General features: G+C 46.3%; 1 long non-coding RNA gene across 1 annotated transcript; it reads right to left on the reverse strand.

The window, feature by feature from the left end:
- Positions 1 to 347: 347 nt before the first annotated feature.
- Positions 348 to 4,638, reverse strand: LOC138565845 (uncharacterized). Its single transcript, XR_011301654.1, has 3 exons — positions 4,381 to 4,638; positions 4,106 to 4,179; positions 348 to 604 (listed from the first exon to the last, which is right to left on the reverse strand). It is a non-coding gene; the product is annotated as an uncharacterized lncRNA (long non-coding RNA).
- Between the last annotated feature and the right edge of the window lie 21,204 nt (positions 4,639 to 25,842).

The following is a 25,842-nucleotide window of genomic DNA, read 5'->3' on the forward strand; positions in this document are numbered from 1 at the left end:
TCTTTCTACCTCAAACTTTTTACCCAATCTCCCAGCCATGAACTCAAATCCGCCAGGTAGTAGCTATTTCCGTATATGGACAAGTGTACCCCATCCCCTCTAAAAACCAGAAACCCCTCATATGTTATCTCCTTATGGTCCATGACCCTCACTTTCAATGACGCACAAAATTTTTCCATTTCTCTATTTATCCCCTTCCTAGCCCGCTCTATCGCTCCCTCATTCCTTGCACCCCTCCAAACTCTTCTCGGCAACAACTTCGTCCACACCACCACCGCTTGCGGCCAGATATCCCTAACCCAACCTAAGTCCCTCTTCATCTTTCTCAGCAGAGCCACCTCCGTATCCCTAACCAGGTCATTCTCCCCAGCATGCAGCATCACCACCTGAGGAACCCCATATCGCTCTCTCATTCCTGCCAGTATGGGCAGCAGCTGATCCCATCTCAGGCCCCCCAAACCATGCCACCTCACCACCACTTCTTTATAACTGCACCCCAGCTGTCTACCAAACACCCTTTTCTCCGCCTCTTTGCCAGCCCACTTCACAATTGAATGTCCCACAATCCAAACTTGCGCCAACTCCCCCTTTCTTTGCACAGCATCTGAAACAAAAATTACACAAATTACTGACAAGTCAACTTATTACACAAAACAAAACAACTCGCCCCCCAAGTCCTCCACCAACTGTCTTCAGTAATCCCTCTTCCCAAAATCCCTGACGTAACCCTTGTATTTTCCCGATCTCCAACGCCCCAAGCTTTTCAACCGTTCTTCAGAAAAACCCAACCTGCTGCCCTCAGATGCTGCGCCCATCCTAAAAGAATGAGTCCCAAACTCCTCCCCCGGTTCCCCTACCCTGCCCAGCGCCTTACGCAATACTCCCAAAACCTGCGCTGCTGAAACCGGGGATCCATCCGCATGCTGAAAAACCAGACCAGAGTTAAACCCGCAGCGCTCCCTCCATACTTTGCCCACTTTAATTGGGCATAGACCCTCGCTCCCTCGACCCAGCCGGACCCAGGAGCCCTTTCCTTTCTGATCCGTCTTAGACTTTTTAATCTTGATGTCTAGCCCTTCTTCTGTGATCTGCACATCATCCCACTGCAGCCCCCCTAGCCCCCCTTTTCCCCCTACCAGCTCAGAAACCCTAAATGCCCCAAAAAATAACCATGTAAAGCAAGCTGCAAACAATTCCACTTCCCATACCGACCAGCAAACTCCCCCCAAAACCTCAATCAAACTCTGCAGTAATTCAGCCGATATCGGCCTCCTCCTATCTTTGTCCCTCTTACTCTCCCTTCCCCATCCTTCCAACATCCTACTTGCCATCTCCCCCCCACTTGGTTGAAAACCCCAAAACCATTTTCCGTAAAAGGAAATCCCTGCTAGTTTTCCTGTTATCGTTGCCCGTGACCAGCCCCTATCAATGCACTTCAGTATGAAATTAATCACATCATCCCTCCTCCGCTCTTCCGAATCCCATCTACCCCTCCAACTGCTAGCTCCTCCTCTAATAAACTCCTCCCAGGCCCTCCTGTATGACTTCCTGGATGCCGCGGCCAATGAACCCTCCACCAGTGCCAGCGCTCTCATCCTCCTATCTTCCACAGCTCCTTCGGAATCTGCCGCCCCTCCCGATCTGCCTCCGGAGCCAATCCACGGAATCTCTGCCATTGAAAACGAGATAATGCATCAGCGATGCCATTATCCTTCCCTGGCACATGTGTTGCTTTAAACACCACATTCCATTCCATGCAACGCAAGACAAATTCTCTCATCAATCTTGCCACCCTCTGATCCCTTGCTGACTGCCTGTTCACCACATGGACCACGCACTCATTGTCTACATTGAAATTCACCTTCTTATTTCGCAGCTCCTTCCCCCACAACTCCAATGCAACTAGTAATGGAAAAAACTCCAGGAACGCTATGCTCCTCCCTTCCTTCAACCATCTCTCCGGCCATTTTTCGGCACACCATTTTCCTCCCCAAAACACTCCAAAACCACCAGCCCCCGCTGCATCCGAGAGAATCTGAACTTCCCAAGTCACTGGATCTCCCTGCAACCACATCGACGTTCCATTGAAACTCTCCAGAAAACGCAACCAAATCCTGCAATCCTCCCGCACTGTCCCCGATATTCTGATCCTGTGATGTGGGCACTTCGCACCCGCCATGGACCTAGCCATATTTCTGCAAAACGTCCTCCCCGGGGCCACCACCTTACATGCAAAGTTCAGATGCCCCACCAGTCTCTGCATCTCTACCAGCATCATCTTCTTGGCCCCTACTGTTTTCTCCAACAGTGCCACCAATTTGCTCACCTTGTCGTGCGGCAAGCGTGAGGTCATGGCCACTGAATCCAACTCAATTCCCAGGAATGTTAACACCACTGCCGGCCCTTCCGTCTTGTCTTCGGCTAATGGTACCCCCAACTCCTCCATCAAGTCTTGAAACGACTTTAGCATTCTTCTGCAATCCACCTCCCTCTTTGCCCCGCTAATGAACAGAAAGTCATCCAAATAGTGTAACACACTCTCCCACCCTGAGCTGAACAAGAAAACCCACTGTAAAAAAGAGCTAAAACGTTCAAACAGCGCACAGGAGATTGCACAACCCATAGGCAATGCTTTGTCTATGTAAATATGGTTCTCAAACTGCAACCCCAACAACCAGAAATCCTCCGGGTGCACTGGCAATAATCTAAACGCCGCTTTTATGTCACACTTAGCCATGAAGGCCCCTTGCCCTTCTTTCCTTATTAGCTCCACAGCCTGGTCTACACTCGCGTACACTACCCCACACTCTTCCGGGGCAATGAAGTCATTAACTGACATACCCTCCGGCCAAGACAAGTGATGAATCAGTCTGAACTCCCCCGGGGCTTTCTTGGGTACCACCCCCAGTGGAGATATTACTAGGTCACCTGGTACTTCATCAAACGGACCCACCATCCTGCCCGCTTCCAATTCCTTGCTCAATTTTTTCTTTACCACTTCCATGTTCTCTCTTGCTGACTTCAGATTTTCCGCCCACCTCCGCACCCTTGGACCCTGGTAACCCAATCTAAACCCCTGCCCGAAACCCTCACTCAAAATCTTAGCACCTTCCCTATCCGGGTAGAATTGCAACCACTCCTCCAGCACCTCCACTTTAATTGGAGTAAAAGCTTTTCCCCCCAACCCCTCTACCTGCCCCTCTCCCCCTTCCCCTGTCTCCTTGTTGGAAACACTGCGTGAGAGGGTGTTTCCCCCCGCACTTGCTGCACTCATGCTTAAACCTACACATTGTTCTTGCGCAGCTCTCCTTATTGTACCCCCAGCATGCTGCTGAGGATTGGCCCCTGCCTCCTCCCCCCGCCCCTTCATGGGCGGGGCGACCAAGAAAGGGCCGGAAAGGCACTGGCAGCCCGCTCGCCGTGTGTAATGTCGGGGCTGGCCTCGTTGGGGCCATCCATTGTAGCCAAAGATCCATATCTATCTCCCCCCAGACCGCCTGACTGTCCTCCGCCATTCTTGCTCTAAATTCCTCGTCATACCTAACCCAAGGAAAACCCCCAAAACTCGTGAAGGCCTTCCTTATTACATCCATGTATTTCAACAGAGCCACGCAACGCTCCGGGAATTTCTCGCAATACACGCTAGCATAAATGATAAACGCCGACGTCCAATTCTCAATGGTCACCGGGACCCTCGGGCGTGAAGCCAACTCTCTCTCTTCCTCCTTGGACCCCTCTTTCGCTCTCACCTCCCTATGCAGCAACTTGAAGACATCCACAAATTCCCCTCCCTGTATCTTCTCCCTGGTTGCTGCCATCAAATGCGCCCCCAATGGCTTTGTTATCCCCATGTATGGCAATTTCTTCTCCTTTCCCTTTACCTCCCCCTCTTTATCTTTTCCCGCTTGCACCTCGAGCCCCAATGGCTCCGCCACCTTGTCCGTTTGGACCTCCACCGAGCAAATGCTCTTACCAATCTCTTCAGCTCCAAAAGCCTGCACCCCTACTTCTTTCATCACACCTTGTAGACCACCCCGGTCATTTCCCAACCCCCTATTTGTGACCCCTCTCTGCCATGCAGATGACCATTCCCTTTCCCTCTCACCTCTTTCCACGCCTGCCATCTGCGGCCTGGCCTCCACACCGCTGCTCCTCCTCTCCATTCTCAGAGGGCTCCTGCTGCGGGGACAAAACATGTCAGCACAATCGCCCAGCCAACAATTCCCTCGACCCGTTTCTCCCCGACCCCCTTGTACTTCCCTTTCCCCGTCCCACCTTGAACTTCTTCTCTCCTCCGCCCTTCCCCTTTCCGCCCTGTAATCCTCAAATTCCCATCGCCCCCCATATTCATCCCAACCAACTTCATCACCCCTTAGATACCATTGAGGATGCGGGCTCCTGCCCGAGATAACTTGCAGATCTTCCTCCGAGCCCGGGGCGTCCGCCCCGCCACTCCTCTGACGTCTTCCCGGCGGGGCTGTGGGAACCTCTGCCTGGTCCTCTTCTCTTGGGTGAGGCGTTCCGACCTCCACCCTGACATCCTCGTTGCTAGGGGCCGTGCTGTGCCCTCTAGGCTCTCCTTGCCTTGACTGAGGAGGGGCCGTACCAAAACCCTCAACCTCCATCTGCACAGCGGGGGCTGCGCAGCGCCCTCCGCCCCCACTCCTCCTATCCGGGGGGGCCGTTCCGCGCCCCACCCTACCCTCCTCAAGTGACGGGGACCTCTCCCTCCTCCTCCCACCCGCACTCTTCTGTAGGTATTTTCCCCCTCTTCCTCTCTGCCCCGCCACCCCCACCTGTCCTCCACCCTTGCCCCCACTGTTGTTCCCTCGGACTCTACCCCCCCCAGAACTCCCCTCTACCCTGGGGCTATCATACCCTTCTCCCCTTTCTGGCTGATCCCCTAAACTCAATAAACCCCCTTCTGCCCTCCTGTCTATCTCCCTCCTCATATTCCTGCCCCTAGATTCCCAAATCTCCCCTTTTCCTGCCTTAGGGGTGCAGGCTACCACCGCCGCCAATGCACCGTCTGCCGCCGCTCTGCGCTGCGGCCGGCCCCCACCTCTCCCTTCTTCTCCCGTAACTTCCCCTACCGCACTTTCCAATTGGGCTGTGGTTGCCCTGCTAATGATTTCCAGGGCCTTCTTCAAGGCCCCAGCATCCACCAGCCCCTTCTTGCTCGCCCCCCGACCTGTCATTGTGCACACCAAAATGCGTGTGCCCAGCCAATACAACCCTAAAAACTTGCCCTAAATAATCTAATGCCCCCGAGCCGGGACCTACCCGTGGACTAGCCCTTACCCCCTTGTAACCTCCGGTGCTACAAAAGGGGAGCCAAAAGCGCCCCAAAAAAGAACCCCAAAAAACCCCACCCACACCTAATGTGCAATCTTGAGAATAGCCTCCCTAATAGAGTCAATCACTAACGTGCCCCACTTTAGACTAACCTTCCCTAACTGTATCTATATATATATTTTTTTTTTTTTTTAAACTGCTTCCCTACTGATAAATGGAAATTAATAAATTAGCAAAATTATTATTATTTTTTTTTTTTTTTTTTAATATTCCCCTTGCCCCCCTAACCCTTAACACCCTGCCCTCCCTTTCCCCACCCCTATTCCCAAAGCGGGAGCCCTACAACACTTACTAAAGAAACCCTAGTTAGCACTTGCTAACAGGCAGAGCACTGCCACCTAGCTGCGTCAGGCTCACACCGCACTCCAAATTAACTTGGGCGCGGCTCCTTTAACACCGCCGCCCAGCCCCTTATCTGCGCGAGCGTTGCTGACAAACGCCCACGCACGCGGATCTAAACTCTCGGAGCGGAGCGGGCGGAGAAAAGGAAATTCCCCGCTTACCCGCTCCCGCGGATCAGCTGGGGCTCCGCTCCCCCTTCAGCCCAACAGTCGACCCGAAATGAGAGGCGGCCGACGCGGAGCCTCACCAGCCTTTCCTTCGCTCGCGTACCGCCCACCTAAAGTCCCCAGCAACTAACTACGCCGGTAAGTCGAGAGGGGTGTCTTATCTACGGCACCCCTCCTACCCTGCTACCCAAAACTATAATTTCTTTTTTTTTTTTTTTTTTATTTTAAATTACCCACCCTCCTTAACGCTTCCTCAATCCCCCAACTCACCTGCACTAACCAACAGCTAGGCCCAAAGACACGGGGAAGGCTCGGGAGCAGGCAACGGGACCCGTACAATCGACAAGTCCTAACCGTCGCCTGCCTCCCGAACCTTCCCTGAGCCCTTAAATACCCCGGGACCAGGCGCTCTACCCCCCCACGGCCACTCGCTGGCCGTGTGCAGCGCCAAAATACTCCCCGGGGGGAAACGCTGCGCGTTCCCCCCGGGGCCCCCCTTGTGGACTCCTCTCTCACTGTGTGCTACGAATTGATATGTGTTCATGATTCACCAGCAATTGTATGTATAATATGGGTCACACTAGTATCTCTTATTTACAGTATCCCATTTCATTTCATCCATTTAGATTCATTCATTTTGAAGAAAACAAACTTAATTAGGCGTCGCCGCCCACTATTTCCTGTCATTTATATCTTCAGTTCCTGCGCGCACCAGGGCGCGGCCACCAGCCAGAAGTACCGAAAGTACCACTTGGCCGCTTAGCCGCGCAGCTAGCAGCTGCCGGCGGCCCGGACTTTCTGTGACTCATCATCTTTTTTCTTCATGTGCAGGTCTGTCCACCTCCTTATCGAAAAAAAAAACCTGGTTTTAATTTTGAGATGCTCTCTCTATCTTGCATGCCGGTTGCACTATTAACCCGGAAAACAGATATGCCTCTGCAAAATTAACACCACTCAATAGTCCCTCTGTATTTAGACGGGTATCGAGGAAAGTAAAAACATTGTCTTCTGCTCTATCAGACAAACACAAATCCCTGACTGCATATATTCATGGATTCTGTGTCCCGCGTTCACTTAGTAACGCAGTAAGCTCGCAAAACAAACCTCTGCAGATTTAAATGGCTAATTAAAACAAACTCTGGCTCGTGTATCACACTTTCCATTACTGACATTGCAAATTTAAGTAATTCAGACTTGCTGTTAGTTACGGGCTATTCTCATACTCCTCACTGCTCCAACAATGAAGTGAGTTTTTCTGTGAACAAGCACCCCAAAAACAACAGAGTTGCGCTGCTGAGTGTCTTCTCGGTACACTCGGAACTAACAGTGGCTCCTACCAAATTGCCTGCAGGCTTCATGCACACTCCAACTCGCCTGGATATCAACACTCTGTGTTCAACTCAGACCACAGTGGCCCCTGTGGACAGCGGAGGCCCTGGTGACGCTCTCATACCAGACATGTCTATACATGCTAGTCGCCAAGACTATGACATCATCAAAAATGTGTCTCAATCACCCATTTTATTTAATCACGGATCACATGCATTTTTGCCTAATTCTCTATTTTATATTAATCCGACCCCTCACAGACCTGTTCTTCCATCAACATGCAAAAGTGAAACAAACCGAAATGCAATGTTAGAAATTACTCTAACAGCTATGAATTTGACCATAGCTAGCTTATTTACGTTATTTGAATCACTTGATTCAAAAATTACACAACAATCACTACAAATCCAACAAATAGCAGACTGGATAACCTGTGAAGTAAAACGCAAGCAAGTTGATAATCGAGAGGGAGGGGTTGCACAAATATTCTCGATCTCTGGAAGTGCTTCGCCCAGATCTGTCAACAACAAAAAAACTCCTGCTTAATCGCCTCTACCAACGTTTTAACAAATCATACTGCCAATTAATGAGAATTCTCTTATTTCATCCGCAAACCAAGGACGCTGGAGTAATTGTCGAAGACGATCCACCGAGGACTGACATTGTGGTAGTCCCTCAGTCGTATGACATCTTTGCCCGCAAGAAGATGCAGAAAGGACTCTCAAAAGACAATTTAAAGAAGCTTCCAACACCGAACCAAACAAATGAATAAAAACATGAAGTCCATTTGGTAGCCAATGAATTTGAGCTCTAATCATTTCATACGAACCGTTACTGCATCTCAGAAATAGATTGCAAAGATCAGCTCTCAAGTCATTAAGAAATACAAAAACCTGATTAAAAATAAAAACGATCTTACCATACAAAATGGAGACCGGTCTTTGTCGCACCCTCCTCTTGATGAACTTATCTCAGCATTAACAGAACAGCTGATATTTAACATAATGAATCCCCTGACGATTGAACCAAAACAAAAAGCCATTGAGAATAACAAACCTATATCTCGACCCGCGGTTGATCTCTCGTCCATCGAACAAAGAAAAACTGAAATAAGAAAGGCTGTGGACCTCTACTTAGCAATTCAATTTAAGGAACATGCATTGCCTTACAAAAACAACCAAATAGGACAATTTGGTTGGCATTGCAGTGAAAATCCAAGACAGACACATATACACAATATCGGACATTCTCATGCAGAACTTCGACAAGGTAATGGGCTTGATAAACTCATACCAGTCACAAGGACTGATTCCAACAGCCCTGAAAAAAACTTAAGTCAACTCCATGCACATAATGATGAATATCATATGGAGTGTCGACAGGAGAATGGTTGCAATATCCGAATGCCCCCAGCAAGGAGTAGTGCGGTGAACACAGAACAAAATAATAACAATGGTTTTAAATCTACATTCCGAAAAAGCTTCATTAGCAAATCGAATCTACCCTGCAAAATTCCTCCGATAATAGACATGGCAATCATCAAGTTAAGACCAGAACACAATCATGACCTTTTCGCTTAATAATGAAATGTTGTGCTGCTCCTTATACCACCTTTGATCTTTGCAGGATCAGCATTATAAACATCTTTCAAGACGTTACGACACTTGAGGACATCACATTGGTCGATATTGGACAAGTGGAATTTTTACATGAAAATTACTTATCTATTGTCAGACTCTGGATTCCCTCAAGCCTTATTCTAAACACCATTTGGAAAGCGAAAATGGATTTGTTTGCCCTGGGTTTCGTTATTGCCCAAGATCCTTATGAGAAAGATTGCAAATACCCAAGAGTTCAATTGCAAAATTCAACATTAGAATGTGCCAAATGTGCATTCCAGAGTTCGAACTTCAAGAAACAGTCGTCAAAACCTCAGGCATAATAGCCCAATTCAAATGAAAGCATAAATATTAGTTTAGCCAGCTGGAACACACGTGGCGATGCGCACTTAATGAACCCATCCACCAATCAAATAGATAATTTTGACATTGTGGTGTTTCAAGAAACGTGGCTATTAAAAACCCCAGTATGGGACGACCACAACATCTATTATTGTCTGCCAAATTACCACTCAAAGGACATCCCACCTCGGGCCTCCGAGAGGCTGTGAAGAAAAGCACTGGCCTGCCTGTCTTACCCTGGGCGACGCCAAACAACGTCTTACAGCTAGCAAAACTCTCTTGTCAAGATCGAACAATTGCATTGATTAACTGATATAGGAATATGGCTGGAATTTTGGAAGATTGCTTTTTTAATACTCTGGAAACTCTTTTAGATACTATCTCGGCTGATCCTGACGTTACTAACACCATTGTGGCAGGAGGTCGTACGTTAGTACGTGCGCAAGATGTACGTCATTAAACAGACTGCCTTTGCCAAACTATTGAGTTGTCTTAATTATTTGATGCATAAGTGTGAATCTGCATCCCCATCTATCTCGAGGGTACTGCTACTCATCTTTAAGGGCTGTTTGGAGATCATCCAGTTCACTATCCATTTCATCCATTCTATGATTTCATCCATTCCATCCACTCTATCCATTTAATCCATTCTATCATTACTGGGAAGGAACTGCTGCAGAGCAAAGCTGAGGAAAAGATATGCAGACCAGAACCTGCTGCGGGGCATGTATCAGTAAGGCTGCATTTCTTCAAACAAATTATTGGCCAATGCCCCCACTGTTAGGTGGATCTCCTTCATGAAGGAAAGACATCTTAGAATGACAAATGGATTACTAAAGGGTTATTTGCCTCCCTGCAGTACCTGGCATAGAGAACAGATAGAAAGTATAATAGACTACATCTATGTGGATGAACACCTGTACTCTGTGGCTTGTAAGTTCGAAATTGTCCCACAATCGCATAGCGATCAAGAGATGCTCGCCCTTTATTGGATTTGGGATGGCATACGTCCATGTGCTGATAATCAGTGGTACAAGGGCTCTCTAATCATCAACAACATTAAGAATTGTTTTTGATGAATTGCACACAAACTACATCACAGAACAACATGATTCTATAGGGTCAAGCATGGACTTGAGGTGGAAATCAGGGCACTGAAAAACTCTATACAGCAGCTCTAAACCTTTTTAGAAAATCATCTGGGACAACCAATCAGTTAAATCGAAGAAACCTGCATTACTTTGATCTAGAATCTAAACAACAAAAAAAACAACTCTTCAACACTTAAAAAAAGCAGCAAATCGGATTGCACAGCTAGAAAGATCACTTGCGTTGAAGAAAGGGAAATGTCAATACAGAAATTGGATCCGTGGCTGAAAAGCCTTACTATATCAGCGTGATGGAGAAATAATGTTGGGAACATTAGTAAACAAGAATTCTGAACAAATATGGCGCCTTTTAAATCAAGCCACTCACAGGTCACAGTTTACCAGTCAAATTAATGGAGTAACAGAGCAACAGTGGCTGGAGCATTTTTCTAAATGATATGCAAATCCTATTCCCAGTGCCAAGCAGAACCTTTTTTGCCCATGCTCTTCATGGCAACTATACACCTCTGAAGAAGATGTTGAATACTTCATCAACAAATCAAGTGGTTCAAGAGCTCCCAGACCTGACAGACTAAGCAAGGCCATGCTAAAGACCAATCCTAAGATCTGGTCTGTTATCTTGAATAATATCTTTCTAAATATCATAAAAACACCCACTATACCAACTTCATGGCACAAGTCAGTGATTGTGCCGATATTTTAGAAAAGAGACCGCGCACAAGCTTCAAACTATAGACACATTGCGTTACTGGACGCTTTCAGAAACATTTTTGCTCGGCTAGTTCTGCGCGACTTCAATGCCTGAATATTACATCATCAAAGACGTTGTCCAAATCAGACTGGATTTGTGGCCCGTATGGGTATGGCAGTAAACTTGATGACCCTTGATGCCATCAAAGATCAAGCCAATTTGACAAACCAATCTCTCTATCTGGCAATTGTCGATTTTCTTGCAGCTTTTGACTCTGTTTCAAGAAATCTGCTCGTTACTAAACTTCATGAAGCAGTTTGCCCTTTTACCTTGATAGACAATATAGATGTACTTCACTCGGATACTACGATCCAAGTGAGAATGACTACAGAGGGCCTCCTCTCTGCCTCATTTCAAACTTGTAGATTGCTGAAGCAAAAATGCATTCTTGCTCCGGCCCTCTTCAACTTTTTTTATATCTGATATGAAGAATCCATTTGAAAACATTGTCACGGATGCTCCTAAAATGGGATAAACATCAGTACCAGCGTTACTTTACACTGATGATTTGGTTTTACTCTCAAAAACCCCAAAGAGTCTCCAAAGACTTCTTGATTCCCTCTCTGCATATATAGACAGAAATCACTTAACCATAAATTACCAGAAAACTAAAATCATGCATTGCAAGGCCAAATGCTCCATCTGGAGCTCACCCAGAGCATTTGGCCTTGCAAACAACGGAACTAGAAGTAGTAAATCACTACACATACTTGGGTATGATTCTAGACAATGAAGTGAATAACAAAAGCCATCTGCATAAGTTGGAACCCAAATTATAAAATGCGATACCACACACTAAAATCATACTCGCCAAATATGGCACATTTTCTGTCTGTCCAGTTGTGACCCACTACAACCAGAAAGTTACTCCGTTATTATTATACGGGATGGAAACAAGGGAGATCTTACCTGAAATCTTTTTTACAAAGAATGGAGGGAAAGTTTTGGAGCCAAATCCTAAATTTACCTTTGCATGGATCAGATATGAATTATGGTTAATTTCCCTAAATGAATTATAGGGGTGTCGAATGTGCATCCTATTTAGAAAATGTCTCATGACTTCTAATTTAGACAAGTTAGTAAGAAACTTGTCAAATTATATATTCTCATCTTCGCATACATTTGTAAACCAATGGCAAACGGCGACCATTCAAATTCTGGCCTGGGCTGATATAACAATTGACATACTTGTGTAGGACCCAAATAGGGCTTAAACAAAAATATACTTAGCTGATTGAATTGAAACACGAGAACTATGCCAGTTGTACAAAGATTTCAAAGAAAATCCATTTGGAGAGAAGAGATTTCGCATCATGGAACCATACCTAGTAATTCATCCGCCACCAATGTACAGAGCAGGTATACTGTGCATAAGATTCACAAGGTAATTCATAGAAATCAGCGCACAAGTGGCGCACGCGGCTGCCGCACAGTGTGCGCGTGCAGCAGGCTGCGCCATCCGCGTGCACCATATCCCATTTCAGTGCACAGCGTATTCATGGATTTTAACATCCATAACCAGCCGTGGCGCAGAGTGGCGCAGCGACCCTGCAGCAGCACCAGATACGCCCCTAACCCCGCCCCGTGCGCCATGAACAGCGCACAAATCCAGTACAGGGCGCAAAGGCCAGTGGACCAGCATACAGCCCCCCAACCACGAAAATACACGTACACCTGTCACGCTAGCGAAAACGCGTGTAAAACTCCCCACGCACCCCTCAGAAAACACATGTACCCTTCTAAATATAGGATGCACAATATGATATCCCATTTAACAAACCATCCTTTTGGCCTAAACCTAGCGCTAAACTACTTCTAGTCACTTTACGAGCAACTCCACGTCTCAATGTCCATACATCCTGAATCACTATCAGAGATATCAATTGCCATGAGATCAGATACTGAGATTTCCGTCAGCATGAATTCATTAGATATTTTCTCTGGGGCGTATACCTTGTGCCCTATTGTACCTATCGCTTGTGCACAGCATCCTCCTAACATCAAACACATACCAGGAAGACACTGTACACAAAAACAAAAGAACAACAGAATACCTAAAATTATCAGCAAGACCGCAAGTAGCTTCCATTCCCAAGATCGCAAGAAGTCCCAGAACCAAGCACTAAGATCCCAGTTTCCCTCGGGAACATGCACTTCTGAACTGGCAACATGCAGATTTTGTATCGCCCTAAAGATAGTTGGGGAGGAATCTGGCACGAAAACACAGCAAGCGGACCCCACTAATTTACATACCCCACCACACTCAGCCAGGATGACGTCTAATGCCACCCGGTTCTGAAGAGCCACTAACCGTATTGCTTTCTGTTCTAAAGTCATGTTATAGAGTATGTCAGTGGTGCGGTTGATGGTCCTCTCCAGTACTCTCGCTAGTCTTCTGATATCCTCAGAATTCAGTATTTGCCCCCAAAATGGCACCAAGGATTTAGCTACATCACCCAGTACTTGTGCTGAAGTATCGCCATTCTCGTCCCGCCGTGGATGAGCCTTTGAAATTTCTATTTTGCTAGCAATGAATACCCCGGGTAACAGAATCCCTAAATAACAGGTTCACTGCCAATCCCTGGGTAACCAAGGAAATGCTATATTACCGCAAACAAAGTAGACAGGTTCGCCTACATACAAAGGTCTGTCCTCACTAGTCAAATTCGCAACGTTTCCACAACCCTTGCAATCACCCATTGACTGAGTACCATTCCTCTGTATGCAGAAAGAAACGGAATCAGGGCTGTGTCTAACAGTGTAGGAAGATGGCGTGGCATCCCTATTGCCAATAGGAGCCATGTTGAAAGATATCAAAGATTGGAACGGATGGGACAGTCTATCAGAAGGCCAAATAGAAGCAACATTAAGCTTACTCCTATTTGCGAAGAGTGAGCATCACAAGGGCGTTAGAACACGTTTCTCAAAATCATTCAAGTTAGTTCCATCAAAGTTCGCCGAGATGCTATTGTTCCATTGGCCAAAGAATAGTGCCCTTAGAGAAGCATAGCAGGCAGTCGTCAAAGCTAAAGGGTGAATATACCAACCCAGCCACTTATCCCCATGTTGCAGCAAATGCGAACATATAATGATTAATAGAATATTGTTATGGTAACTCTGTCTGTGCTGAAAGTCTCTAGGAGAAAAGGTGTGCAGATGCACAAAAGGTGTAGAAACAGTGTGTACATTTTCAGTGGGTAACACATTTTCAAGCGGAAGTACTTCTTCCAGATACCAGAAGTTAACATTATCAGAAGACAACAATACGTTTTGGGGCCCCCGCATTCGATTGTTCATTTTTACAGTCGGTCACACACTCTTATCTGTTCCGTACGAGTGGGAGCGGTTGCAGGCATTGTTTCTTCAAACGATTACACCAAATTTAATTTGCTGGCAATCTCCACACAGAGCGTCTTCTTAGTCCTTTTACAAACTCTAGCCAACAGAATCCCCTATGGACAAAAGATCGGGCCAAAAAAACAAGCCCTTTGATGACTTTCCTTGATGGCACAGCCGAACCGTACAGTAAGTCTACTTCCTCGGACGCAGATCATACCTTGTGATCCCTGGTACTGAGTGATCTGTAAACAACGTGTCGTTACTTCCCGATGGAAGCGGTGAGTTCAAAGCAAGATTTGACACAAGATTCAAAACGACTATTGAAAAAGGAACTGTTGGAGAGTGTGGAGATGAAGTGGCTGTTTCCCCAGTCCCCACAGGCGCAGGGAGAGTCTCCGACACACTCTCGATGCTGTTTGATGCTTCATGATCGTTGGTTACGGTATTGGTGAGGCGTTCTGTATCTTCTGTAGCGTGTGGCAAATGGAAAGGAATCCTCTTGATGTGGGACGCGTGGATCCAGTGCTTCCTGCCCTCCACTCGCACTGCAGTCTGTGTGACCAGAAGAACTTGGTGGGTGCCCCGCCAACGAGGTGCGAGGCAAGAAGATTGTTCAAACGACTTGGTCAGGACCCTGTCTCCCAGCCGTATGCTGTGGCCCAGGCCCCCGTACCTGACGATAAATCAAATACAGATTTTTAGTTAACTGTCCACAATAGTCAAAAAGAAGTACATTATCAACTTTGCGTAGAGAACGAGGCTTCGGTAAATTCCAAATGTTAGCTGGCCTACCCATGACCACCTCAAATGGAGAGAGCACAGTCTTAGTTTGAAGGGTTGTTCTCGTAGACAATAACACGATTGGTAAGGCGTCCAGCCATTTCAGTTTGGTGCCGGCACACATCTTAGCGAGCTTGTTCTTGATGACGCTGTTGTGTCCCTCTACTAAACCAGCGCTCTGAGCGTGCCTAGTCGAATGGAACCGTTTATCGATCTGTAATCCAGCGCATATCTGCAGAATTACAGCAGTGATAAAATGTGGACCATTGTCCGACCAGATGACTCTTGGCAAACCAAACCTAGGAAAATATTCCTTCAGCATGGTCTTCGTCGTTGTCATAGCTGTGGCATCTTTGACAGAAAAGGCTTGAACCCATTTACTAAAAGCACAAATAACCACTAGTACGTATTTGTAGTTATTACAACGCTGCCTTTCAATGAAATCGAAGTGTATAACCTTGAAGGGGACAGAAGGTGGACCAAAACTACCCCTAGGAGTCGATGTGCCCGTCCCTACATTATGTTGCAGAAAATCATAAACCCTTGGACAAAGCGCTCGGCTACCTTAGAGATTTTGTCATTTACCCACACATTTTGCAACATTTTGGTGACTTTTCGTGCACAAATATGGGTGGGAACATGAGCCATAAAAACCATCATCGTAATGTATGCATCAGGCAGTAACCATTTCTCTTCTACTTTGTCCACCCAACACCCATCATCATCCAATTTTGCCAAACCTGCAGCCCATTTTTTTAGATTCCTCTAAAGTGGCATCAGCTTGAATGTTTTTCACAGATTCAATACCCTCATCCAAAGTACAGACATTTGTGGCTTCCCTTGAAGTATACATTTCTGAAGAGAGATCAGTGGCAGTCTGATTGGCTATCTGGTTGGCGAAAGCGTTCCCTTTTCCTACATTATCCATAATCTTCTGATGTGCTGCACATTTCATAATTGCTAGCTGAGTAGTGAGTGCAAGCGCTGAGAGTAACCGTACTATCAAGGAGCCATACTGGATTTCAGTGCCATGTGAGGTCAAGAAACCTCTTTCTGCCCAAAGGCTGCCGAAGTTGTGAACCACCCCAAAGGCATACTGACTGTCAGGATATATATTTACGGTAAGCCCTTTGGAAAGTTCACAAGCTCGGGTCAATGCTATAATCTCTGCGGCCTGCGCAGAGTTATGCGTGATTCTTTTGGTCTCCACGACCCTGCTCAATGTGTTGATTGCATAAGCAGCTGTGGATGTACCATCCATGAGTTTGAAACAGGAGCCATCGCAAAACAGATCCCCTTGTGGGTTATTCCAAGGAGTATCTTTTAGATCGATTCTGCCTTTTGTCTATTGCTCTGTAGTGTAAAGGAAGTCATGTGACACTTCGTCACTGCAAGCAGTGCCTTGCGGGAAGGGTAAAAGTTCAGCCGGAGTAAGGACACAACACCTCTTTATTTGAATATGCGGTGCAAACAAGATCAATTTGCATCTCATTAATTGTGTGGAGGTGAGGTGTTGCGTGTGTGTTCTGTTTAATAGAACATCTACAGAGTGAGGTACCATCAGGGTTAAAGCATGGCCTAGGACCATTCCCTCACTCAGTTTTACAGACACAGCAGCAGCAGCGACAGCTCTCAAAGATCTTAGCAAAGCGCATGCAACATATTATGCTGGGGAATACGTGGCACCTTTACTCCATGTTTCAAAATAATCTTAAGAGGCTCAATTTGCAAAACACCGACATCATTATCATCAATTGCCCACAAACACTCCGGAACATCACTGAATTCCGGTGGCAAAGGTCTAGTCAAGAATTGAGAGACAGAAAGTTGATGTGGTGAAATCTTCAAACGCACTCCATCAGAAGAACAATGAATTACCGCATTTAATTCCTTCAACAGATTTAACCCCAACAAATTCTCCCCTCAATTTGTAGTCAAGAGGAATGGACAGTGGTCCATAAATGGACCCAAGGTAATCGGTACCGGTGAAGAAACCCGACAGACTACTGATGTGCCAGAAAACCCTACAGAAACATTGGTTTGCCCTGACAGTGGAATGTTTGGAACGCGTGAATGGTCAATGGAACACTTCTGTGCCCCTGTATCTATCAAGAATAGATGTTTCCTATTTCCCGCTAACATTTAAACGTAGGGACCTTCCTGATTAACGGGAATAGGCGTTGGTTCCAAACCCTGCTTCGGGCAATCCTAGCGAAACAGAATGTCGTCAAAAGGAAGTTCTTCAGAGAGGTATGTAAGCGATATTCAATCAACACTACAGCTAAGTCAATGCCTAGTCTGGGATGCTGAGGAAAACCCTAATTGATGTTTTTTCATGTCCAGTTCAGTACTCTGGATGACAACCCTTGTATAACACCCCGCTCTTAGAATCCCTCTGACCCCACTGAGCCAAGAAGTAGGTTTGTTTTGCAAATTAAAAGGTTTATTTGAAATTTTAAACAATATATATATATATATATATATATATATATATATATATATATATAATCACACTACTATAAATAAATTGATAATTGATATTACACTTGTGAATATGAGCAGTAATCAGCAAGAGGTAACTTATGAATAGGAACAGAAGAATAAGGTGGGAAAGAATGCTTTATATGGTTCAAGGAAACGCAATGATGAATGAAATGCAGTACAGAAAATAACTTGATATGGCTTCAACAAACGACAATGTAATCACTTTTCCTTGACAATTCACTCCCCCCCTATGCAATGTTAGAAATAGAAGGAGAGCACACAGTCTTCAAGAATCCCAACAAATCACACTTTATAATGCAATACACAGTTCCAGTTCCCCCAGCAAGCTTAAAGAAAACAGGTATGAGTTTTAAACACAGGCGAATTACTTTGAAATGTGGTGGCAATGAAGTGAAAATGCTAAAATTGATTTTAATTCCCTGCAGGAGGTTCAGGGTGAGGGAGAGATACTTTATATTAGTTCAGGCTCACTTTAGCAATGCTCTATGCGTAACTACCAGGTTGCAAATGGATTTTAACAAAGGAAAGAATGGAGCTGCTATTTTGACAAGTGGAGAAATTGAGCCAAATCGCAAATCGCGGGAAATTTTGTGAGTGCGTGAATCGCGATTGTGGTAAAAGTATAAGGAGAAGGAAGTCGGTTCTAGGCTTGTTGGAAAGCTTAGATTCTAAGGTTCCTAGGACAAACGGTTCCAGAGATACGGACAATTTAATAAAGGTAGATTTTCGGATTTAAAGTAAAACTCAAATGACAGGTGACAGCTTGCAGCTGCAGAATTGACAGGTGACAGTTGTGCAGCTTTACAAATGACAGATGACATGATTTCTAGGAGGCTGTTCTAATTAGGTTAAAATAGTTTGGATTAGATTATTTTAACTAAGAGATTGGGTTCTGCACAGTTCTGGCGGATACTCACTCCTAATTTTGAAATGAATGGGCCTCGTCACGGATCTGGTCAACACGTCCAGCGGCGGTTCTCTCTGCTCGGTGGGTCAATCAGACACCGGTTCTGCTCACAGTGATCCGGATCTCTGGTTCTGCTCACAGCGGTCTGGGTCTGGTCTGCGGTTCCGGCAAAAGTTCTTGGCAGGGAATTCAAACAGCTCGCCCGGCTGTTGAATAGTTTGCAAATGATTTTAAGGATGCTGAGGCCTGCTGAGAAGAGTTCTCAGTTTGTGGGTTTAGGCCCTTGCTTTAAGTTCTGAAGTAAATTTCTGGTCTCTGAAGATTGATGGATGTGAAGTCTGGAGTCTCCCGGCAGAGCGTCCCGCAGAAAATGGAATTGAATCTCTCTACCTGTCCCAGCAGTCTCTTTTTATGTGTTTTGGAAGTGGGTGTGTGCGTGGCATAACTGAGCCTGCCCCTCTCTACTTGTCATTGGCCCAATTCTCCCCTCTCCCATGATTGGGGGAAGGAAATGGATTGTCATCATGATGAGGTCTGTTTATGGGTCAGAGGATCCTCCCCTGGTCAATTTGCCCACAAATCTATATTTGATTTAAATACATATTTCCCAGGTACACAAGTGGTTGACATTACATGTACATATTACACCTTGCTTAAGGTAGTCTCTGTTACGCCTCTGGCGTTTCTAGGGGTTTGCATTCAAAAATGGCAACTTATTTTCGATTTTAGTGGGTTGTGCAATATGGGATTTTCATCAAAAATTATACAAAGGTACATTTCCCTTCCACATATATCCCAGTAACTTTCTATGTCTCTAGCTTAAACACATTGTCTACAATATTCATAATTAGTGGGGTTTTGCACAACACTGGAGTCATTCCAGGGTCCGTGGGAATTGTTGTGTGGATGTCGGTGTGACCACAGTCATATGAGTCTACCGCAAAGAGATCTTGGAAATCCAAGAAAACTTGTTTCAACTTTTGCTTCTGTTCCAGAGTCACACAGGCATCAGCTAGGTTGACTCTCTCTTCCACCATCTGCCTGATGCCTGGAAAGACTTCTGGTTTGGCTATCTCAGCGGCCTCCTCCAGCTGTTTGGAGAAGTCCCTGGTCAGAGTGCTGATTTGGACTGGAGGCTTCAGGTGGGAAAGGCAGCCCTCATGGACCTGGGAAATCACCTCATCCCTCCTGAAGTCACAAGTCACATCTTCCTAACCATAAGGGCAAGAAGTGTACACCAGGAAGTTCCCCCCATGCCGGGTGAAAATCCTGTCTGGTGTTGTATTGTCCTCACTGTCACTGTCAAAACAGTCCTTGGGGATCGGTCCTAACAGTTCATTTCCTAAATGAATGGAGAAATGTCGGTCATCAACCGCCATTCCAATAATGGTGACTGCGGCTAGAGTAATACTCTTTAAGTCGCTGTTATCCACCTCTATTGGAATGGTGTCATGTTCTATGTTGACTAATGGTGTTGGGTTTACCCCAAACCCTTGCTGTTGGAGAGAAGCATTTAGATGAATATAAGCATCAGGGTTTTTCAATTTTTGTCCTCTTTTAACTTTCACTTCCAGGGAGAATTGTCGGATCCATTCTGGGATGGTGACTTCCTCTTTAATCTGAATTTCAACTGCATAAGGTAGCAATTGAGCTGACCTAAATGCTTTTTCTGGATCATCAAAGCCCATGGGATTATCCACTAATCGGGACCAAGCTTTGAAGTTTATTAGGTCCAAACTAATGGCGAAGCGATTGAGAATGTCACTGCCTAAGTAAAAGGCGGCAGTGACGTCTCGCACGACCCAACAATTATGGACTATGCTCTTGTTGCCAATGGAGATTTTGAGCATACACCTGCTTGGCAGGAGATGTTTGGAATTAGGTGCTTCCAGGTCCATTTCCCATTTGTCTATCAGATTGAATGTGGGAATGGCTGGATCTTTTGGGAGATGGCGGAACATGGCTTCGCTGATGAAGCTCTTACCGTTGTTCACACACACTCGAGCGAGAACAGAGTCCTTCCCATCATTTAACTGAACAGGGATGAACAACTGCTCTCCAATTTGCTGAATATCCGCCAGGCTCTGAGCTGATTTCACATCTTTCTGGACTATAGGAGCGGGAGTGTCTGATTGTGGATTGGTAAAGAATTTCAGAGTCTTTCCTTCCAGTGCGGAATACCACCTTAAACTGGAAGGAAGGTTGATTTTCAGAAATAGAGAGGACCCCCCCCCCCACCACCAGTCTGTTGTTCTACTGCTATTACTGTCATGTCTGGAATTTGGTTGTTCTGGAAGTGAAATTCTACTTGGTCAGATTTTTGTTCAACCATGTGGCAGGTGCCATTTAAACTAACATGGTTGACACTCTGTTTTAATTTTATTGGTCGGCTAGTCTGGGACCAGAGGACCTTGTTTACTCAATCTATTAGGGGTGACAACCTTCTCAGGAGGTCATTCCCTAGTAAACAAGGGGTGCCCTCTGGAGTCACTACTATGACCGGGTCTTTCACCGTGTGTCGACCAATTTTGATGTCCAAATCTGCAGTCCCCTCAACAGGAATTTCCTTCCCGTCACAGTTCTGCAGTTGTCCAGGAAGAGAGGTGAGAGGAATGCGGTAATTCTCCCCCTTCCTGCATTTAGTTCATCAAAGGCCCTTTTGGACAGAAGGGTAGCTTGGGATCCGGTGTCCACCAGTGCCCAAATTGTACCCTGCCCCTGTACTTGTACCGGGGCATAATATCTTCCCTCCTTCTCCTCAAGGGGGCACAGATAATGCACATTTTTGGACAACTGGTGGGCTAACTTTCTGGTTTTGGACATTGCTAGCGAAGAGATTTGGGCAGAATTCTGTGGAGAGCCTGGGGAATCTGAAAGAAAAAGCTGGCAACTGGAAATGGTTTCGGGTTCTGGGTCACCCCCCCTTTTTAGAGGCAGTCATCAGGATGGGTTTGAACCATGGGATTTTGATATTGTCGGTTCTGGGATGAGATGATGGGCGGCGGTAGCTCAGTCTCCACATCTCCCCAGTCTGAATTGGCATCCCTTGGGACCCATTTTTCCTTGGGAGGAGTTCCCCCATCTCTGAAGGAGAAGATCCTTTCCCCAGGATCCTCTTGTGATCTCTCTCCCTCAAATTGGAAGACCTGTACCTCCTCCACAAAGTGGGTCGGTTTGGGTCCTTTGTTTCTCCTACCGCCCCTCTGCTCCTTGGGAGACAGGCTTTCAGGGGCAGGAGATTCTGTTTCCTGTTCCTGGTTTTCCAGGGGCTGTTTACAAGTTAGGAAGGAAGCTTCCTCCAAGGCTTTACACCCCCCTTCCCATTGTGCCTCCTCCCTGGGAACCGGTGGGTTATCGGGGTGCTGCCCCCGTCATTGTTCTGGAGCACCAGGTCCAGAGTTTGGGGCATTCTGCGGTGGCATGCTCATCTGAGGGTTCTGTTGAGCCCTCAGTATGTGACCCAGATCCCGTGCCATATTTTGGACCTGGCGCTCAAGTTGTGAAACCCGCTCAGGCTGATACGGGGCTCTATTTTCTCCCCTGGGCTGATCCCGGGAAGGGTAGCTATCCCTTCTCTGGTAGTACCCCTGGTTGGGAAGATTTTGGTACCCCTCCACCCTTGGCCTCCCCTCTCCCGGATTAGGTTGTCTGGGCTCAGGGAATTGGGGAAAGAAGGATGGATGATTTTGGGGCTGGAAATTGGGTGGATACCTGGGGAAAAAGTTCTCTCCAGGATTTGGTGAATTTCTGCCCTCCTGGGGGAAGTTAGGGGGGAAGTTCCCCGGGTCAGGTGCTTGGCTAGATACCCCCCCTTGGGCTGGAGGAGTCCACACATAACCCAGGATTGGTCGGTTTCCCTTGTAGCGGGGACTTACATAGTCAAGGGAGCGGGGGACCCCATTTTTGGGACTACCTCCTCGACTCCCTGTCTGTGACTGGCCCTAGGGCCTTCTGGGCTGTGAAGTATTTGGTGCAGGCAGGTTTTTAGGCCCCCCCCATCTCCAAATCTAAAACGGGGGCAACCTTTACCTCTGCCACCTTGGCAGCAGCAGGGGTGCTGTTGGTTTTGGGATTTTTCGACGCATTATTTTTATTTTCGATGGGCTTCTGCACCTCATAGATCCGGGTAGCCTGTTCAATGACCCAGTCTAAAGATCTTTTATCATGAAAATCTCTCACAAGCTGGGTCATTATGTATTTGGGTAAGGCATGGAAAAACATATTGATAAATTATCTGCTATCCGTGTGCACCCTTCTGGTGGTCTGCGCAAAAGCATGCTTTAATTCTTGCACAAACTCTTGTGGGGCCTGATCCTCCCCACATTGCAAATTGTAGGCTGCCTTGCGAGCCTTTTGAGGATTTCTGTGCACAGAAAAATGTTTCAAGATGGCCGCCCTGTATGTGGAGCACCTTGAATTGTTTTGATCCTCCAGCCCTGCAAAGAAACTGGAGTATTCTGGTGAGTAGGTCCATTTGACGTACTGGATGCAGCTACTGCTGTCCTTCAAATGGAAAGTCTCCATCATTTGCTCATAGAGCTCCAAGTGTTCCCAAACAGAATACTTGGCGTTCTTATGATAAGGCGTGATGACACTCCTTATTGCCTTTATTTGTTTCAATGGGTCCTTAAGCAAGGCCCTTTTTGCCTTATTGGCCTTTTTGGTTCGGGTAACCCTGGTCCATTCATCCTCTGACTCAGAAGCACTGCTCCCAGAGGTGCCCGTCTGATCTTCCAGGTTTTCACGGATTCTGCGAGCCTGAAAATGGCTGGCAGAATGTGGGGACCTGGTCTCCTGTGTCCTGTAATGCTCAGAGGAGTCTTCAGACCCCTCCTTGCTGCCAGGATTTGATGGGTACCCCCCACTGACCTAACTGGGCAGAGGTTTTCAGGATGCCCTTAATGGGCCTACTCTGCTGGGGTTCACCACTAAATTGCACTGTGCTTGGGTGCCCATACCCGGGTGCCCGCCCATCCATTCCTGGGAGGTACTGGCCTATGAGCCCCATACTTCTAGCTGGATAGTAATCTGCCATCCCCGTGGCCCTGGCTCATGTGCGCGAGGGGACATGGGGGTGGCAGAGTCCAGAGACTGGGAGAGATGAAGGCCTCTGGTACCAGGGCTCCTGAGGTTATGTTGAGGCGTTTCCCTTTCCCAGCGAACCTTGTCTCTGTCAGCCCCTGCTCCCTGTTGCAATGCAAGAGCCTGCGCTGTCAGTTCCTCAGTTAAGGCCTTACTAGACTCTATCAGTCTCTCCTGCATGGCTACCTGTTGCTGGAGCTTATCATTGTGCTGACAGAGAGCCTCATTTTCTCTCTGTGCCTCCTGATTGGTCCTGGAGTACTGGGCCAGTCTCTGCTGCAGGAGGGTTACCTCCTCAGTCCCATCCCTACTGGCCTGCTCCTTTCTTGCCAGAGCCTCCTCCACCCTCCTGGTGTGATCTAGCAAGCCCTGATGCTCTTTTTGGAGGTCACCCAGCCCCTGGAGGGCCAAGTGTTTTCCTTCAATTTTTCTTTTTAAATGGCAGACTTCCTGGCCTAAGGTATCCCTTTCCTGACCAAGAGCCTGCATTTGTGACGCCAGGTCGTCCCTCTGCCTTTAAAAGGCACCAGCTTTCTGGCGTTCTTCATCAAACTCTGCCTGGATATCCAGGTCTTTCAAAATCAATTTATTGATTTCCTCTTTCTCTCTGTCTAGTTGGATTTGAAGGGTGGCTACCTGCTCTGTGCATGCCCTGTTGAAATTGATCTGTTGCTCCAGCTTTTTCTGGCTCTGCAGTAAGGAGTCCAAACCGTCTTGGTGCTCCTTCTGCAAAGCCAGAATTCTGGTATCCTGCTCTTTCTTTTCCTGTTGCAGTATATCCATGTCCTCTTTTATTTTAATGATATACTGCCTACTATCATTTTCTGACTCCTGGCTCCTCTGCAGCCTCTGCTCAGAAGAGTCCAGGTCAGATTGGCCCTTTTCTAACGCCATCTGTTGCCTATTTGCCAGATCTTGGCCTTCAGCACATTTGTCCTGCATGGCTCCCATATATAGATACAAATATGCCGCTATCCTGGCAATCTTATTGTGTTCATCTTTGGCCTTAGAAGCCATATATAATTCACTCAGGGCCACATGTAATGGACCCTGATCTCTCCATGTATCTGACCCTGTTTCAGTGACCTGTTGCGTAATTGCCTGCAACCAGACCGTTTGGTCCTGATGAGTCCACTCACCTCTCACAAATAGCTTATGTAAGAAGTGCTCTCTGGCTATTTTCATATCTACCAAGGTCGTCATTCTGGAATTTGAGTTCCTTCCTGACTTACAGAAGTTTGTATTTTATTTTGCAAAACAGACCGTTTCCTTAGAGCGTTCCTTTGAGGGATGCTTTCACAGTGTAAAACAGCGTGGTGATCTAACCGGATATGTGTATCTGGTCAGTTGGCACACTGTATTAATCTGCACAAGTGGTATGTCTAACCCAGAATATCCCGGCTCCGAGCCCCCACTTTTGTAAGCGATATTCAATCAACACTACATCTAAGTCAATGCCTAGTCTGGGATGCTGAGGAAAACCCTTATTAAAGTATTTTTATGTCCAGTTCAGTACTCTGGATGACAACCCTTGTATAACACCCCCCTCTTAGAATCCCCCTGACCCCACTGAGCCAAGAAGTAGGTTTGTTTTGCAAATTAAAAGGCTTATTTGAAAATGTAAACAATATATATATATATATATCACACTTCTATAAATAAATTGATAATGGATATTACACTTGTGAATATGAGCAGTAATCAGCAAGAGGTAACTTATGAATGGGAACAGAAGAATAAGGTGGGAAAGAATGCTTTATATGGTTCAAGGAAACGCAATGATGAATGAAATGCAGTACAGAAAATAACTTGATATGGCTTCAACAAACAACAATGTAATCACTTTTCCTTGACAATTCACTCGCCCCCCTATGCAATCTAAGAAATGGAAGGAGAGCACACAGTCTTCAAGAATCCCAACAAATCACACTTTATAATACAATACACAGTTCCAGTTCCCCCAGCAAGCTTAGAGAAAACAGGTATGAGTTTTAAACACAGGCAAATTACTTTGAAATGTGGTGGCAATGAAGTGAAAATGCTAAAATTGATTTTAATTCCCTGCAGGAGGTTCAGGGTGAGGGAGAGATACTTTATATTAGTTCAGGCTCACTTTAGCAATGCTCTATGCGTAACTACCAGGTTGCAAACGGATTTTAACAAAGGAAAGAATGGAGCTGCTATTTTGACAAGTGGAGAAATTGAGCCAAATCGC

Source organism: Ambystoma mexicanum, chromosome 2p, assembly GCF_040938575.1.
Source record: "Ambystoma mexicanum isolate Mex_15411 chromosome 2p, UKY_AmexF1_1, whole genome shotgun sequence".
NCBI classification, from domain to species: domain Eukaryota; kingdom Metazoa; phylum Chordata; class Amphibia; order Caudata; family Ambystomatidae; genus Ambystoma; species Ambystoma mexicanum.